General features: G+C 42.8%; 1 pseudogene across 1 annotated transcript in view; it reads right to left on the bottom strand.

The window, feature by feature from the left end:
* Nucleotides 1-13825, bottom strand: part of LOC147009456 (uncharacterized) — a 30493-nt pseudogene extending 16668 nt beyond the window's left edge. Inside the window, exons 1-4 of the transcript XR_015052865.1 lie at nt 13630-13825; nt 13439-13543; nt 13139-13200; nt 5665-5860 (exon numbers count right to left, since the gene is read on the bottom strand). The product of XR_015052865.1 is annotated as an uncharacterized LOC147009456 (transcript). The remainder of the gene's footprint in view (nt 1-5664; nt 5861-13138; nt 13201-13438; nt 13544-13629) is intronic.
* Nucleotides 13826-18530: the final 4705 nt, after the last annotated feature.

Genomic DNA, 18530 nt, shown 5'->3' on the forward strand with positions numbered 1-18530 from the left:
GCAGTGCTCTGAGGGATGGGCTTGGATGAACGCAATGCGCGAATTCCCCTGTAAGCGGGACGAGACTCACCCTCACAGATTCCTCGCACATAGGCCTCCTTGTCCACCCTCAGTGCACGTACAGTTTTACGCCTCAGCTCCCTGAACAGCTCAGCTCTGCCATTCAGCCTGGCCCTGCGACTCTGGTCAATGGTATCCAGTGTCCCTTGAGAGACAAAATTCTTCTTTGCCCTGCGGTGAGCTCCAAGACATCAAACGGCAACATCAAGGGCGGTGGTCTTGAAGGCACTCCACAACTCTTCAGGACCCCCCAAGGCACCCAGACCCCCCAAGTGTCCACTCAGCCTGTTCGCAAACTCCTCAGCTACTCTCTCATCCCTGAGCTTGCCAACATCCAGCCTAGGCTGGGATGGTACCATTCTCCAGGATTTAAGGTGCAGCTTTAGAGTTGCTACAACAAGCCTGTGGTCAGTATTGAGGAACTGAGCACTCCGGTAGACCCTGCAGTTATGGATCATCCTCCAATGACCGTCAATGAGGACATGGTCAATCTCCTTTGCCACACCGCCAGCGTTGGAATACCAAGTCCAGCGATGAGCTTGTGGGCGCTGAATCCATGAACCAACCACCCTAAGTCCATGACTTCTTGCAAAGTCAAGGAACTTAGTGCTATTCTGGTTCATAGTTCTTGACCCATGGGGACCAACACACACCTCATAACCATCCCTATCAGTTCCAGTCGATGCATTGAAATCCCCCAAGACTAGAAGTGTATCTCGTCTGGGGCACTGATCAACCACAGACTCGAGCCTGGCGTAGAATGCATCCTTCATGGTGAGATCACTCGCCTCAGTCAGAGCATAAACAGAGACCAGGGAAATGACACCTAAGGAGTGACGAATCCTTAATCTCATAATACGCTCGTTGACCGGTGTTACCTCAATTATCATTGGGGTCAGCTTATTGGACACAGCTACAGCAACTCCTTGGGTATGGTAACCATCAGAGCGACCAGACCAATAGTAGGTGTAACCACCCACCATTATCTCGCCGCAATCCGGTCTCCGAACCTCAGAGAGAGCTGCAAACCTGATGTCCAAACGCTTGAGCTCAGATGATAACAGAGACAGGTGATCATCCTCTCTTAGGGATAGGACAATCCAGGCACCCACCCAAAGGGACCGCCTCAGGTTAACCCAAGGAGACCGCCGTCTGGTGGAGGACACCTCAGCACTCTCCGACACACTCTCCCGCAATCTGACCCAGGGATGTTACCCCGTGGTTTCCCTCCTATCATCAAAGATTGGGGGTCCCGAAGGCTTTGCCCCAATCCCGTCATCCGGTGAGCTGCCCTGCGAAGGGAAGCTGCACAGGAGGTACTCCCACAGAGTGGGTTTTCAGATTTTTTTTGCGTTTTTGCGTTTTGCGGAATGAAGGGTTTTACGGTGGCCGGAGTGCAAATCCTGCCACCAACCTCCTCATAAAAAGTAACCCAACTGCAGGAGGACGTCCGCAGACACAGTTGGGCACTAGATATGGATGGCCGTTGGCTCACAAGGAGCTCCTCCGCCCTTTGACAGGTTTTGTTTTTAATCCTGCTGGGTGTCCATATCCAAACACCCTCCTCACCAGAAAACATGGTGGGGGAGACGGTTTAGTCGCCGACAACCCGACCATGGAACAGGTTAGTAGAGGTTTACATGGTACCTGTAGCAGGTCACAGATCGAACCTGACCTGACCTGACCTGACCTGAAGGTTTAGGCAAGGTATGCGGGAAAGGTCGAATTGAGAGCAGTCTTTTGAAATAGGAGAAGAGAAGTGCATTATGACATAGTAATGAGTACCAGATGTGTGAAAGAGGAAGATGAAGCATGATGAGAGATCGTTTTTATTGGTTCACGAAAAAAAATAAGTGACCACTATATTTGTTATTGTTGTGTGTCTGTCTGTCTGTCTCTCTGTATGTCTGTCTGTCTGTAGGATTTGCTGTATATGCTAGATATCCCTTATTGTCGGGTTTTCTGTCTGTCTGTCTGTGTGTATGTGTGTCTGCAACGCGAGGCTCCACAGCACGAACCAGGGAACCGATTTCGATGAAACTTTGCCAACATGTGGAATATATACTGGGAATGTGCGAGTTTGAATTTCGTTGCCTTGCAACCACCCGTTGCTGTGCAGCGGCCGAAAAACCGCGTACAGTATTTTCAATACTTGTCCTTCAGTTTTGAATGTAGAGAAACGAGACTTCGGAATTAAACACTTCGAGATATTTAGAAAATTTTACTCGAGCCGATTTTTGATTGAGGTTTTATTTTTCAAATGGTAGTCCTTCAAAAATAGGGTGTCTATTTACCGTCATTTTTTATGAGGGGCTTTGGAAAGTGGGCGGAGCTTAGGGAAAGTGAACGTGGTTGATGAAAAGTGGAAGTGGCGTAGGAAAGTGGGAGTGGCGTAGGAAAGTGGGCGTGGGGTAGGAAAGTGGGCATGGCTTATGAAAAATATTGTGTGGCTCAGGAGGTGTGGTCAAACAAGAGCATTGAGAGAAGTTTATCGGGTTTTCCGTGTGTGTGTGTGTGTGTGTGTGTGTGTGTGTGTGTGTGTGTGTGTGTGTGTGTGTGTGTGTGTGTGTGTGTGTGTGTGTGTGTGTGTGTGTGTGTGTGTGTGTGTGTGTGTGTATGTCTGCAACGCGAGGCTCCACAGCACAAACCAGCAAACCGATTATTTTTCAAATGGTAGTCCTTCAAAAATACGGTGTCTATTTACCGTCATTTTTTATGAGTGCCATGTTGGCAAAATACGCAATAGGAAAAATCTTGCCAGGCAGAGGAACAATTGTATGTGAACCAATACGTCTTGGCAATGAATCTTCGTCGGTGGATCGGTCAGAATCAAAAGCATCGTATCCAGCGCTTCAATCCTAGTGGATCCCTCGTCACCTACTGGCTTGTCTGTCTGTCTGTCCCGAGCATAGCTCCGTGGGTTTTGATCCGATCCTGATAAAATTTTGGTGGGAGGTTTATATCATGATCTAGTTGTGTTTTCCTGAAAATGGGCGTGGTGTGCCCATTATGGGCGGAGCCACGCCCAAAAAACATGTTTTTAGGGGGTAGCCGATTTCAATTTGCATCTTCTCCTAGGGGGTTTGTCGAATCTGACAGGGGTTTCGGTATTTGGTTAGCCCAATGGCACCTGCATAGCCACACGGAGCTCGATTTTTCATTTTCGTCCCAAGGTCAAGGTCACAAGGTCACGAACTTAGAAAATTTCGAATTTTGACATAAAAATCATACGACCGCCCAAACTTTGAGAGCTCGGATGACAATATTTTTTATGCATAATCTTGAGGTCATTCCCCACCTAAAGTCTTGAAACCATTTTGCTCTATCTCGAACACCTTGCCCGTGGCGCCCCCTTCAAGTTTGTTTTTATGCTGATTTCATCAAAGTCTGGTGAATCCGAGGAGTGTGAAATGCCATAGAGCCTATTTGACGTTATATTGTTCCTGGAATGTTCCAGAGGAAGTTTTGCACCAAAGGTCATAATCCTTGACCTTTGACCTTTAAAGGTCACAAAGGTCAAATTTTCAAAGTTGTGGGAATCGAACCGGGTTTTCGACCTTCTTCGACGAACTAACTCCAATAAGCTATAGCACGTATCCTGTTTCCTTATTTTAATGTCCACAACCTTGTTTTGTGACCTTTAAAGGTTATGCAAAGGTCAAATTTTTTAAGTTGTTGAACAAAACCGAGTTTTCGACATTTTGCAGCTAATAACCTGTCACTCATACCACAACATGTTGATCATTTTTATAACTTGGTCAAACATTATCACATTGTCTCATCCTTGACTTCTGAAACAATCTACATCGTCAAATACCGCTCGTGAACCATCGTCGTCTTCAGACTTATTATTATTATTGTTTGAGAGAGTTTTCATCAGATTAGGTAATGGAAAGGTTGTAGAAAAAAATTGTGAGGTGAATGGTGAAATTGGATTGGTAATCGCAGAGGATGGATACAGATCACGTGGTTGCAGGAGAAGCACGTGGCATTGGGAGGTGTGGAGTCAAAAGTGAATTTATTTATTTTAAATAAGGGTTGCGTAACATTTGGAAAAGGGAAGGGTGAAGTAAAATCGTGGAGGTGTACGGGAATTTGGAACTGTAACCGCAGAGTGAAGCTGCTGGGTCAATGAAACGTATCAGGAAGAGGGTGGAGAGAGACACGTGGTTACAGGTGTATAGATCAAAAGGATACAAGGAAAATTATTAATTTTTAATGTATTTTTTGAAGAATAGGTAAGATTGGGGAATGGAAGGTTGGAGGAAGAGATTGTGAAGGTAATGGTGACAGTGGGTCAACTCAGGTAGAATTAATATGGTGTGCCGGCAGAGGAGGAGGAAGAAGAAGAGGAAGAAAAGCAAGAAGAAGGATTGGAACTCATGGGTATGCAGGGAGAAAGGTATTTTTTTTCTTTTGAATTTAAGACAAGAAACAGTGTTTAGATGGGAGGGATGGGGGGCATTGGGAAAGTGGGGAAAATAGGAATTGAAGGTAATAGGGAGAGAATACAAATAAAAATGATCGTACACCAAGAGGGGAAGGATGGGTAGGCCTCAAGGAACCTGGTAAGACAAGGTCGACGAAAACTCACAAAATGGCACGATTTTTGAAACAAAACCGAACTAGGAACACACAGTAACATGTTGGTGAGAAAATAAACAGTTAAAACGGGACAGATAACGACCGGAAACTTAACGTTGAGAAAGTCAGCAGAGAGACCTGAGAGACCCTGCCGTCACTCCAAACCCAGAACCAGAAGTCCTGTTATAAAGCAAACATGGCCTTCATCGGCAACTTGATGGAGACCTGCTCTCCCCTCTGGGCTGGCACCCCTACCTCATCATGCTCACCTTGACACTTTGGAAACCAAGGTCTTCAAGATTATTGGAATATTCTGCAATGAAGCTGAGTCAATGGGCCGATCACTTTCACATCGCAGAAAGGTTGGTGGTATATCTTTCTTCGACTGTCTCCTTCCTGGTTTTGCACCCACTGCTCTTTCCATGCTTTGTCCCGCCACTCCCCTTCCCAAAGTTTCTGCAGGACACACCAGCAACCCTTTTCTGGTGAAACAGCCAAAAATCCAGAATACTGCATGCCTCCACACTTTCGTTTCTCTGTTTTTTTCCAACTATGGAAACAACTTCCACATTCTCTTCAATCTCATTCTTCCCTCGAGGTGTTCAAGATATCTGGTCACCACAATCTGAGATCATCCCATATCCAACCATGATATTTTGACCCCAAATGACTCCATACCAAAGCACTCACTTTTTCCAGGTCATTGTGATATCCTGCCTCTCCCTCACCTCTTTACATTTGTTCGTGACTTGTTGGTTGATTTGTTATTTTTCTGTTTCATCCCCACTCTCCCCTTATTTTTCTTCTTGTATTTCATTCAACTTCTGTGCAGCTTGTTCACCCCGATGTCTCTTTCTCCCCTCTCTTTCATATCATCCTCACTTATACTCTGCTACTGTGGTTTCCCCCTTTCCATTCTGCTCTTATTCTTCCATGAGCATCTACAATGTACACAAAAAATAAAACTCGGCACATACAAACACAGATCTCATCAGAAGTGATGTAAATCGCACAACTCACCATTCAGCTGGTCGCTTTGCTCCTCTTCCAGGCCAAAGGAATTCACATCCTCAACTTTTATCTGCAGAATCTCATAAGCTCCTCCTTCCATCTCCTCAACCTTCATTTCAAACCCGAGCAGTCTGCTGTTCCGATTCCGACTGCACACAACGGGATTCCTTCCAGTAGCCAAGTTGAGCACACATGGTGGGTGAAGCTTGAAAGAGGCAGTAAACATATCATTCTTCCTGATGTTTGTTCTACGCTGAGTCCCTTGTTCCCACACAGTACCAACATGTAAAGTGCCTCTGCACTTGAAATCTTATCCTCTGCCCAAATCAGTTAATACACCTTAAACATTCATCACACAAAAACGTGCACCCTTCGACACCACAAAAAATGAATTGTGCATGTTGCAGGTTCTTAAGACAAGACTGTAATTGTGTTACATATTGATGTAAATCTTGATTTGGCCACATATGAATCATCAAAAAGTTTACGTATTCATTTTAAATCTGAGCCTGTTCAGCAATTTTAGGATGAAGACATTCAATGTTGAGAAGGTCTTACACCCATGCAGCTGAAGTTGAAGGCTCAGATTATGAAATGGATTCTGATTCACTTGGGATTTTTTTGAAGAACTTCATCATGGAGACTTGAGTGGCTCCCTTCATTTTGTTTGTTGACCTCCTTGTAACATTTCAGGGCATTCTCCATCTTCCTCCACACCAGGAACGTCCCATGCAGTGGGGATCATGTTCATCAACGAAGGCCATGGCTTAATCGACAAATTTGAAACCTTTAGCTATGACCTTCGTCATAAAGGTTTTAACAGGCAGAACCTCTGACTTCATTCTGATGCGCTCATCCTCCTCCAGAGCCAGATCTTGATTTTTTTGCTCCTACATGTGCAAGAGAAGCAAATCCTCAACGTCATCTTTGTCAACCTCTTCAAACCCCACTTGCAGGGCCATGTCCACAATCTGTTGCCTTGCTTTGCTGACTTCAGCCTCCATCAAACCTCTGAACTCAATCACTGCCTCAGGCCAGAGTTGAGGGAGATGAAGATGATGGAGATGAAAGTGTGGCTGGGCATCCATTTCCAATAAAGTCCAGTTTCATCGAAGTTAAACACCTGGCTTGGTGTGTGACCTCCATTCACAATCACTGATTTGAAGACAGCTGGAAATTGTTTGGCAGCAGCTTCTCCAGTCAACTTGAGATTGTGGAATGCATGGCGACTCTTGAAGCGCTCGAACCACCCATGACTGGTAGCGAAAGGCACTGGATCGTTGGTTAGATCACCTTACTAACTCCTCGCCTTCTCTTGAATGATCATTCCAGGAAAAGGCATATTCTATTGGTTCTGTGCTCTATCCATGTGGTCAGCATCTTAGCCATTTTCTCAATAGCATCAGGCCAAGATCTTGCAGTTCTGGTAAAACTGAGATTTGTTGTTGTCTGAGCACTCTTCTGGATTTTATCATGATTGTCATGAATGGTTCTCACTGCAGAATCAAGAAGTTCCATCTCTCTTTGAATATATCAATGCTGTGCTCACCTCCATCAAACCAATCACAAACTTTCAATTTGACCTCCAATAAATGAGACTTTCCTTCTTCTTCACTTGATCATTATCTCCAATGCCATTTGTTACATGCTTTACAGCCATAGTTTTGGCCACTGTGAGTGAACGACTCTCTTGGAATGACGGAGCACGAACGACTCGCACAGAATAGCAGTGAGGTTGTTGTTGTTGTTGTTGTTGTTGAATGAAATCCTTGCTGCAGCGAAAATGCATTATCAGAACACGTGTTATATGAGGGTCACCCGGACTGTAATTGGAAAAATGTAATTGATAAAAAGAAACGAAAAAAGGTGATTAGATGAATGAAAATGAAATCATACAAAAATTGGGGAAAAGTGAAATAATTAAATAATTGAAAATGATTATCGATACTATAAAAGGAGCCATGCATACGTCCAGGTGCACTTGTGTGCATGTATTCGTTTGAGTTCCATTGGTTGGACATTTCACCAAACCACCCACAATGTCTACACTTACGCCACCAAATTTCTATCCTTAGTCTCGGTCCAAGGTTTCATGGGACCCTTTTGTAAGGCTCTCGTTTTCTGACTCTCTCACAGCTATATCTTTACTCGAATTTGATATCTAATTTAAAATGTTCAGCATGGCTATGATGGTTTAAGACTTGGTTGCAAAAAATGGGGAAAAGAAAATCATCCGGATACTGATGTTTTCAAAGGCAAACACACATTTTAATGGCCATTTGATCGGGATCAATACAGAGAGGGGGAGAGGGGGAGAGGAGAGAGAAGGGAGAAGTAGAGAGGGAGGGACAGAGTGAGGGGAAGGCCTCAGAAATCGATACTCATAAATGTCAATGTGTGTATGTCAGTGTGTCTCCTCCATAACTCCAAAACCATGAAACCTAGTCGCCTGAAACTTTGCATGTATACTAAGAAAACTCGAAGGAAGTGCATGACTGAAAATTCGGTGATTTGGTCAATTAAAACACCCCTTTTGAAGATAATGAATAGCCATATTTAATTATATTCTTTATCCGGTGCATCCTCGGTCACTGCTCTTGATGGGGTCAAAAGGCGTATCTTAGGTAACCTCACTGGGGAGTGAAGCCACCATGTTTTTTGGCCTGCTCAACCTTGCCTTGACTTTGAGCGATAAAGTTTTAATTTTTCATTTTCCTCACTCACATTATCGAATGCCTGTTTATTATAGCTATGAATCGCCGGGTACATTGCAATGCTTTTGAACGCTTGGAGACGTCAGCGTTCATTGCTTTATTTCATTTCCATATGTGATCAGCGTGAGAATCTCTTAAACTAAGCAGAGTTACAAAATTGAAGCTCCAGAATCAAACTTACAAGCAGTTTCGACTCCAAGAAAAAAAAAGTGTTCATTTGTCCACTTCGGACATATTTGACATTTTGAGCATCTCTGGGAGGTGTATGTTTAAATGACGGTTCGGTGATTGCTAATCGCGTGCCAAGCGAGCCATTTCTTATCAACCATTTCATTGGAGTGCTAAAGCTTCTTGGCGAGCACGCTACAATATTCGTACCGTCACTGAATACTGATTGTCGATCGACTTGAACAAAGTTCAGGGGTCACTTGCCTGCATTGGACAAGCATTGTTCTGTGGTATAACAGGTGGTGGCTGGCTTGCAGAAAATGTGAAATTTTATTTTCCATGACGTTTCCCCTTTTTGTTCTTCAACTATACAACCTGCCACTTTGGCATAGATAAATACAAATAAAAACGAAACTTTTCGCTTTTAAAAGTTTCTTCGGCCATTTCGTGAAGTGCTTGGTGAAGCTATTTGGCATGTGTTCTTCAAGTTTCAATGGCGATAGCGCGGTTCTGTCCCGGAGTTAGGAAGGCAAAATACATTATATGATCACAATGACAAAAAAAATATTTTCAGTTCTGAAATAATAAATCGCCACACCACGGCAGGAAAGCTGAGAGGTACGCATGCTCACACTGTGCAGCCTGGATTTGAATCCCAGCCCAGCTATAAACTTTCATCTTGATGTTTCACAGGCAGGGTGATTCATCAATGCGTGTGTTTTCTCTCAGATGGAAGATAAACTGGGCATCACTCTGCCAGAATCCCTCATCCGTATCATAACGGAATCCCTCATCTGTATCAATATCTCTCTATTTCTACACCTTGAGCTACATCATATATCTATCTATGTCTATCTATATATATATATATATATATATATATATATATATATATATATATATATATATATATATATATATATATATATATATATATATATCCCTCTCTATATCGATATCTCTCTTCCTTTTTTCAAATATATGAGTCAAAATCAGCTAAGGTGGAATAAAGTGTAACACAATCATCAAAATATAGAATTCTTTATGAAATGATAAAACTAATGTTTTTAGGAAGTTGAATTACTTCGCTATAATAATCAACAGGAGAAAATATAGTTGTGTACCCACATTTTGAGAAAAAAAACACTATTTACCCCAAGCTTTGAGGGTTTATGCATGTTATTGTTGACAGACAAAGTAGTGATTTTTTTCTGTTTTTCCCTGTTTTCCAGGCCTATTCCAGCATGCAAAGTGATTTTCTTAATATATATATATATATATATATATATATATATATAATATATATGTAATATAAAAAAGGTTATTATATATATATATATATATATATATATATATATATATATATATATATATATATATATATATATATATATATATATACATATATATACATGATAACCTTTTAAGAAAAATCTATTGTCCATCAAAAAGTTTGTACACACCTACGTTGGATGAACTTTCAACACAATGTCAATTTTTGTTCGCTTAAAAATTCGTATATTTATCATCTCTGCACCGATGACATCACGATACCAGAAAACATAAACATAAGACCCCGTATTTGTAATGGAATATGTCAAAGGTACTAAAGGCCCGGTCACACCTTGACGTTATAGCCAACGTATCCCGATTTTTGAATTTTTTTTCTAAAACGCTGGCACACGTTGAATACATTATGGGTAAGTTTTGATAACATTGAGAGCACGCTGAAAAACACTGCCATACGTCGTTGTACGCTGGCTTTAAACGTTGTACTTTTTGGTTGTCCTCAAATTTTTTCATGCTTGAAATTTCACGACGTATGCCGGCGTATGACTCACACGTTCCGCTACGCTGGCCACAAGTTGTATGCACGGTCTGCGATCGTTGACAGACGTCAACACATGCTACTTGTAAGTTAATCATAAGTTGAGACACGCCGAGGTAATGTTTAGCATACCCGAAACTTATTTCTAACCTATGATTAACGTGTTGTTGGCACGTTACGCGATCGTTGCCACACGTCAACAGACATTACTTTTAAGTTACTCATAGGCTGAAAGACATCGGTATAATGGATCGTCCTTGCGTCAGCGTCCACGGCCACGGCCAGGACACTTATTTGCAGCATTCTTCAAACTTTTCTTCGGCATGACGAGGATGTTCACACTTCGATGTCTAGCTTGGCTATGATTCCAATTGTCCATCGGCAGCGTCTATTTAAAATAGTCGAGTTTGAGCGTTTTAACACGTTCAGAAGAAACGCTTCAAATTTCAAAACCCCAGCGTCAAAAAACAAAAACGAGTGACAGCAATTTAAATCGTTCATTGTAAACAATGAAAATAGTTGAGTGGTACCGTTTAAAAGTCGTTGAGTGTTAAAAAAATCCAATTGTTGAGCGCAAGCGTCTACTTTCAATAGTGGAGTTTGAGCGATTTAGCACGTTCAATAGAAACGATTAAAATTTCCGAGCGCCAGCGTCAAAAAACAAAGGCGAGTGACAGCAATTTAAATCGTTCATTGTAAACAATGAAAATAGCTGAGTGGTACCGTTTAAAAGTCGTTGAGTGTAAAAAAATCCAATTGTTGAGCGCAAGCGTCTACTTTCAATAGTGGAGATGCAGCCATTTAAATCGTTGAGTGGCAGCCTAGGAATAGCAAACCCTACGTCACCGGCAAAGATAAACTGCCACACGATATGGATAAGTTAGGCTATCATTGGGCATAGTTTGTGAACGCCGGCTTCACGATAATTATTCGTTGTTATATCGTATCTAAAAGTAATCAAAGCGCTCTATGCACATTATTAGTTCATTGTGCATTTGTCCAACCCGTTATGAAAAGACCTAAATCGTAAAAACAAGCTATAGCTCATTGTTGAAAAAGCCCCATAAAAAATTAGCCGGAAGAACTTCGAACAATGGTGAAAAGATGTCTCCTTCCCGTGGACACGCGGACGCAAGGACGATCCATCATAACCCACACCCTCCCCCTCACACTCACCTACTACTGCCAACATGAACAAACTACTACTAATACTAATACTGATACTGATACTGATACTGTTACTGCTGACATGGACATCGACTCAAAAAGGACTCGAAAACACTGTTGGGTTCCCCTTTTATGAGCAGCATTTTTATATACCAATTCCCAAAACCGCTGGGAACACGTATTTATATGGCAGTTGTAAGCTAGAAACACGTTCATTTATTTTTTTGTCGACCGGAAGACGTCATTGGAATACGTCTACATACGTCAATGTGTGTTGGGACTACGTAAAGAATTGGTTCAAAGCACGTCAAACATAAGTTAGAAATAAGTTTTGCGTGAAAAAGACATTACCGCGACGTGTTTCGACTTATGAGTAGCTTATAAGTAGCCTTTGTGGACGTGTGTAAGCGTCCACATATCGTGTGTAAAACTTATCCCCATCGCATGCGGAACGTGTGTCATACGCAGAGTACGTCGTAAAATTTTGAACATGTTTAAAATTTCTTGACGTACTCTACTTACTACGACGTATGAAAACGTACTTTAGCGTTCTACTCATGTATACCAAACTTACTCATACCGTATTTGACGTGCCCCAACGTTTTAGACACATTTTTCTTAGGTCGGCATACGCTGGCAAGATCGCCAAGGTGTGACCGCGATGTTGTCACTTCCATTTCTACGGCAGTTATGATTCGAATCGTTGTGCATCAGCCTTTTAATAGTATAGGCTACGTCACGACATCGTCGGTGATGCGTGCAACGCGCTATGCCTAAGTTAGACTATCGTTGGGCATCGGTTGTGTAGGCTGACAACAGGTTCAGCATTCGTTGGTATAAGTTATCAATAACACAACGAAACGTTCTGTGTCCGTTACCAATGCGTTATACATAAGACCAAGTCGCTATGAATACGTCCGAATCTTTAAAAAAAAACATCAAAAGTTCAACGTAAGCCAGCGTTTTACATACATTTTAATACGTTGCCATCGCTGGCTAAAACGTCAAGGTGTGACCGGGCTTTAAGATAAACAGATCAGAGAAAATTTTGGGGTACACTTATGCATGTTATTTTTGACGGACTTGATGAAGTTATGAGACACAATTTCTCTTTTTCCATGACCGGTATCTATCTTTCCAAGCCTTGAAGTCCTCCCAATTAAGGGAGAATTGGTGATGCCCGATTATACTGACAGATCCATGGATATACACTGGATCAACTGTTTCTCTGTCCTCAGTCCTTGGCCAGGTGAAGGAATTTTTGGTTCCATTTTGTTGGAGGAACTTCATACGGATGCCTTCATCAGTGGGTTGGTCTAGTACTCGTCCGATGTACCATTTTGGTGGGCGCGTATAAAACACAACATAGTCCTTCATGACTTCAATGGGCTGCAAAAGAAAAATCGCGACTCATTCAGGTATGGTATGTTTTTGTAATTTGCACCACCAGACTGTAAACACATTATGCTTAAAGTGTTCCCAAGAGTGCTACTGCATTTCTGCTTCGTATTGCAGCACATTTTAATGCAGGCATAAGGCAGTCGAGTCATGCCACATACCTCCACAGACGAGGAAAACGAATGGCTGATAAATTCGCGATGCTCACCTGAACTTTGTTGTTTCCGTCAAATTTCCCAGTGGTTTTAACATGACCATCTGTTGCAGTCCCTGAAGAAAAGAGCGCGAATGATTGTTTATACACAGGTTGTCTTGAAGTCCACGAACGTGAAAAACTGCCAAGTCGTTATCCTATCAGTGTGGATTTTTGTTTTTGGCCTAAGTTGAAGCACTATCGCTAGGACCGATGGCTTCCTGATATGTGAAATTGACTTTTAAAATTTCCTTGTTTTGGCTTTAATCAGTTTATAATCTTATTTTACAGGTCGATCAATGGATAGAGACATACCCTCAACAAATGCAAGAAGCGTGGCCATGTCGTCATCGCATTCCTCCAGTTTTGTCGTGGCGATGTCACCAATATCATCGGGAGATTCATCTTCAACAGGAGCAGCTGAAATGCAAGTCACAGGAATATCATTTCATGAACATTCCTGTGTTTTGTTTAAAATTTTGAAGCAGTTTTAAAATTAAACAAACCATCTGTCAGCTGTTTCCAGAGATCTTCTATCATCAATTCGGATTCATCGTCCAAGATTTCTTCAGGTTGGGTTGGTAGAATTGCGTCTCCAGGTTCTGCTTCTTCCAGCCACTCATGGGCCAACTTCAGTGAACGCCTTTGCCAAGGAAGTATGTATGCTGTGTTATAGCACTGTTGTGGTACAGTGTCACTCATGCAGCCTTCACAGAAGCAAGAAAGGAGGCGAGTATCAAGAACTCCTGGACTAACACATCAAACTGAATGGAGAAGACGAGTTCCAGCGAGGGCAGCTGTGACTTGACTGGCTGGTCGTTTCCTCTGGATCTCGCCTACGTTGACCAGGAAAAAGGATCTCCTCTGTCCATTACAGTCGTTCTTGGTGAGGTTGGAGTGACAGTGCTCATCCATTTTCTCTGCACTGTTAGCAATTGCCCTCCCGGAAATAACAGCATGACGTACAGCAGATTTAACGACTCCTGATACCCCCATCACTCGGCCCCTTTCCATGGCGCGAACCAAAGTAGCATCTTTCGAATGTAATGCCATGCCTGACTTTCGAGAAACTGATGTCTGCAAATGGGGTCTTCGATTTGTATTGGGAACTGCATCCATCTGTAAATTCAACAACATGGCGAAGATTTAGTCCCCGCTTTTCTTTCAAGTGGCTAATTGCCAATGTTTCAAAATGATGGACAGCATAAGCATCATGGCCCAGATCATCTGAGAGAAATACCAAGGCTTCCTGCACAACATGAGTGTACTCTTCATGGTGACAATTATAGTAAGCCACAATTGGGTGTACTGTGACTTGTTGGATAGCCCAATGAGCTGACTGAATCTCATTCTGTGCTATGCAAGCATAGTTCTCTGCAAAGCCCAGTACCATGAGTGACCAGTCAGCAGGCAGCTTTCTCGTTATGTGGGTAAACTGGTCCTGTTGCCAGTTGGCGACGAACAAATGCTTGGCCAGCGTTTCATTTTCTGCCAGGAGTTCCTTGAACAAAGCAGCGAATGTTCCCTTTTGGATTGTCTTAGTCTTTTGCTTCCCATCATGCATGTAGGATTTTGTTTCCCAACGCTGCCAAGTCACCATACGGTTTCCATTACTCTCCATAAACTCCTTCAAGCGGTATTCCAAAAGGGAAATGCCACAAGCATTGCACCGTCTATCAATGCACTTCAGCTGTGGGAAGCGATTGTCTCCCTTGGGGCACATTGATAGACTTATCAGCTCATATTTGTCCTTGATTTTCAGCTCCTTGCAGTTCGTGATTTGAAGCGTTCTATTCAAACATTGGAGTTTCAGCAAAATGGCAGTGCAGTATTCACACAGACATTGGTTTCGTTTTATTTTCCTTTGGAGCAGAACGCGGGACGGATGAAGTCTGGTAAAGACAGAAAATGATACAAACTCTGGCTCCTCGGGATTCGCTTCCTTCCACATGGTGTATGCCTGATGCACAGACACCTCCATCACCATATGCTGCTTAACTGTTCTCATTGTTGGAAATTCACACGAAATTTTGGGATCCATATAAAATACCTGTATATTCCTTACCACGTCCATACAGGTGGCATCTGCTCTTGGTTTTCTGACCTTCAATGCATCAGATGCTGATTTGGCGATGTTGCTGATATATCCGGGTCGTATGTCAAGTTTTTGCGCAAGCTGTCTTTGTCGCCTGTATTTCTTTGCCACCATCATGCTTTGGACTAATATACGCCTTTTCTCCAGAGATGCAGCGTCACACCTTACCTCTTCTTCAGGGTATGGATTGTAGCCCATAGTTGCTGTGTTGATGGGACCTCAAAATCAAGCACTTGTTGGTGGCTCGGTGTTGACAGTCCTCGGAACCTTAGAGCAGCTCTTTTTTTTGGTGTACTACGAACACCCTGGATGAAATCAACCAAGATATCCGCAAATTTATCAGCGTCATAAGGAATCTTTGACCACATCCGAGATATAGCCATGCGTTTGGCTGACTTGGTTTTGAATCCTGATCCAGTAGTAGAACTGCCAGACTAAGCATTGGACACAGCTGGTGTGCTTGGTGTGCTTGGTGTGGAGACGTTTTGGCAGACCCTTGCTTCTTCACTTTTTCCACGCCCCGCTTGATCCTCTTGCGTTCTGCATCCTTTTCTCTTATTCTCCGTCTTTTCTGCGCATTCATTCTTGCTCGCTCTTCTCTTTTCTTCTTTGCATCATATTCTCGCTTCTTAAGTCGTTCATTTCTGGTTAGAACTCTGCGTTGTTTCGCTTTTGTCGGTCCCAGTCCAGGATCGGGAGCCTCGGCCTGCTCCAGTTTTCTTTTGGCAGCAAATTTATTCTAACACTCTCGATCAAGATTCTTCTCATGTTCCTTGCTATCCTGACTCCTGTTTTTCCGGTACTCCCTTGCACGTGTACTTTGAGCCGCTTTATACTCCGCCCACTTCACAGGGTCTTGCTTTAAACGATCCCGCCAAGCTTGGCTATTATTAGCATTATTGGACTTCCGACGGTCAGTTTCATCCTCAACTGCTTGACCGAGGCCTGGTGTATCATCCTGCGCCGGCTGCCGACTTTGCGTTGCAGTGCGACAAGAGGAACGTAGCTTTACTTTCAGGGACATCCTAAAAATTTTGAATAAATACATATAGTGGTAATATTTATACTGTTCTTCATCCCCACCCCCTCTATTTCTGTCAAACAATAACGTGCACAAGACATCCCCATATTGGCTTCGTTCAAATTCACATGCAGCGTCCTATACATCACCCATAAGAACCACTCGGCGAAAAAATATATTTAGGTGGTGTTTTCCGTGTAAAATGGGGTAGAGTTGGCTTCAAATGCTTCAAAATGGACCAAATCACTAACGTGCACAATACGTGTCAGTCATATTACTAACGTGCACAATACGTGTCCGTCAGATTCTAATGTGGAAATGGCCAACTCCGTTAGAAACCATAGAAAGTAAAGATGGTGGACCTGACCTCGTCCTTTCGACCACGGTTCTAGCACTTATTTACTTTCTTTAAATATAATTTACATTCCTACGAAGTCACACAACATTCCTATTCATTTTTTTTCAAGTTCAAGACAGATATATACTTACGCACGTTAGTTATTGCACATGTTATTTTTTATGACCGAGACCGACTCCTTCAAATATGTCGCCATTACGGACTTCTTCCACAGATTTCGATGACGTAATACGCACCGGCAGGGTCAAAAGTCTAAAGTCAAAAGTATATATATATATATATATATATATATATATATATATATATATATATATATATATATATATATATATATATATATATATACACACATATACAGTGCTCAGCATAAATGAGTACACCCCAACAGATTTGTCAGAAAACCTTTAGTTTCCTTTCAGAATCCACATTTTCTATGGGACTACAAAATACTCCCACAAATGTGGGCCATTGATTGCAAACAAGATTTATTAATTTGCACACACAAAAAAGGAATTTTCCTAACAAATTCATTAAAGACCATGTTGCAAAAATGAGTACACCCCAATGAAAGTCTGAGGAGCAAAGCTAAATTTTAGACTACAAAATTCTAATTAACAATAATTCAACCACAGGTGAGTCTAATTATTCATTAAACAGGTGTCCAGCAGACAGTTGACTATAAAAGGGTGTTACTTAACAAAGAAAACCCCTTCCCATTTCATGCTGTCAGCAATGGCACCACATGGAAGAGAAATGTCACAAGACCTGAGAAAGAAAATAATTTCTTTACACAAGGAAGGTGAAGGCTACAAGATCAGCAAAGCTTAACTCATCAGTCAGAATACGGAAGCAAAAGTGATACAAAAATTTAACAAATATGGAACTGCAACCATCTCACAGAGACATACAGGCCGTCCACAGAAGTTAACACCTCGACAGGAGCGTCTTCTGATGAGAAGGGCTGAAGAAAATCGCCATGCAAGTTCTCTGCACTTAGCTAAAGAAGTAGAAAGCCAAACTGGGGTGACTGTTTCCCGTGACACAATACGGCGTACACTGCAGAGGAATGGCATGCATGGGTGTCGTCCATGAAGGAAGCCTCTCCTAAAGCTCATGCACAAAAAAGCCCGCCTAGGATTTGCCAGGGCCCATGCTAAAAACACATTTATCTTGGTCTCATCACTCCAGAGTGTAGAGTCCCAGTAGTCTTCATCTTTTTTAGCATGGGCCCTGGCAAATCCTGCTGGTTGTCAATGCTACAGGGTCGATCGCCGAATTGTCGATTTACCTAATTATTCGCGCGGACAGACAACCGAGAGGTTGTACCTCAACGGGACCTGCTCGGAAATGAGCCGCTTAAGCAGCTCGCTCCATTTGCGATTGCCGAGCGGTGTATTATCGCCAAGCCCGGTTGGAGCCGATTAGCTTATCGGTCATACAAAACAGCTATTTATTCCGAACGCAATTATGGCAGTTCAATGGAGGAAGGGACGTAACGAGCAGGTGAATATTCAAACAAACGGGGCATTTATTTGTAATGCAGGAACGTATGCAATGAATGGGGTTAAGGGACAAGACACGAGCAAAAAGACCTACAGCCATTGTCTATTTACTACATACATGCACTTAACAACGATTCTACTTATCAGACAAGGCACCACAGACTTCCATGCAAAAACCCCAGGAAAGAAAAGGGAGAACAGGGCCCGTAGGACTTTAATGTTCCGCGGAGCTGTGAAGACTGAAGGAATCCGCGAGACTGTGCAGGTTACCTGCCACCCTCGTGGTGACTCGCTGGGCCCTGGTTCAGCGACCATCGGTGTCTCTCGTCATCAACACGGCAGCTGGTGTAGCGGCGGCCTGGTTGGTCCAGGCCTAGCCGTGCGGCCTGGTCAATCGGCCCCGGCCGACGACGCCTCAGAGGTGCGAATGG

Source organism: Eptatretus burgeri, chromosome 17 (assembly GCF_056783735.1).
Source record: "Eptatretus burgeri isolate ZD-2024b chromosome 17, Ebu_testis_v1, whole genome shotgun sequence".
Lineage (NCBI taxonomy): Eukaryota > Metazoa > Chordata > Myxini > Myxiniformes > Myxinidae > Eptatretus > Eptatretus burgeri.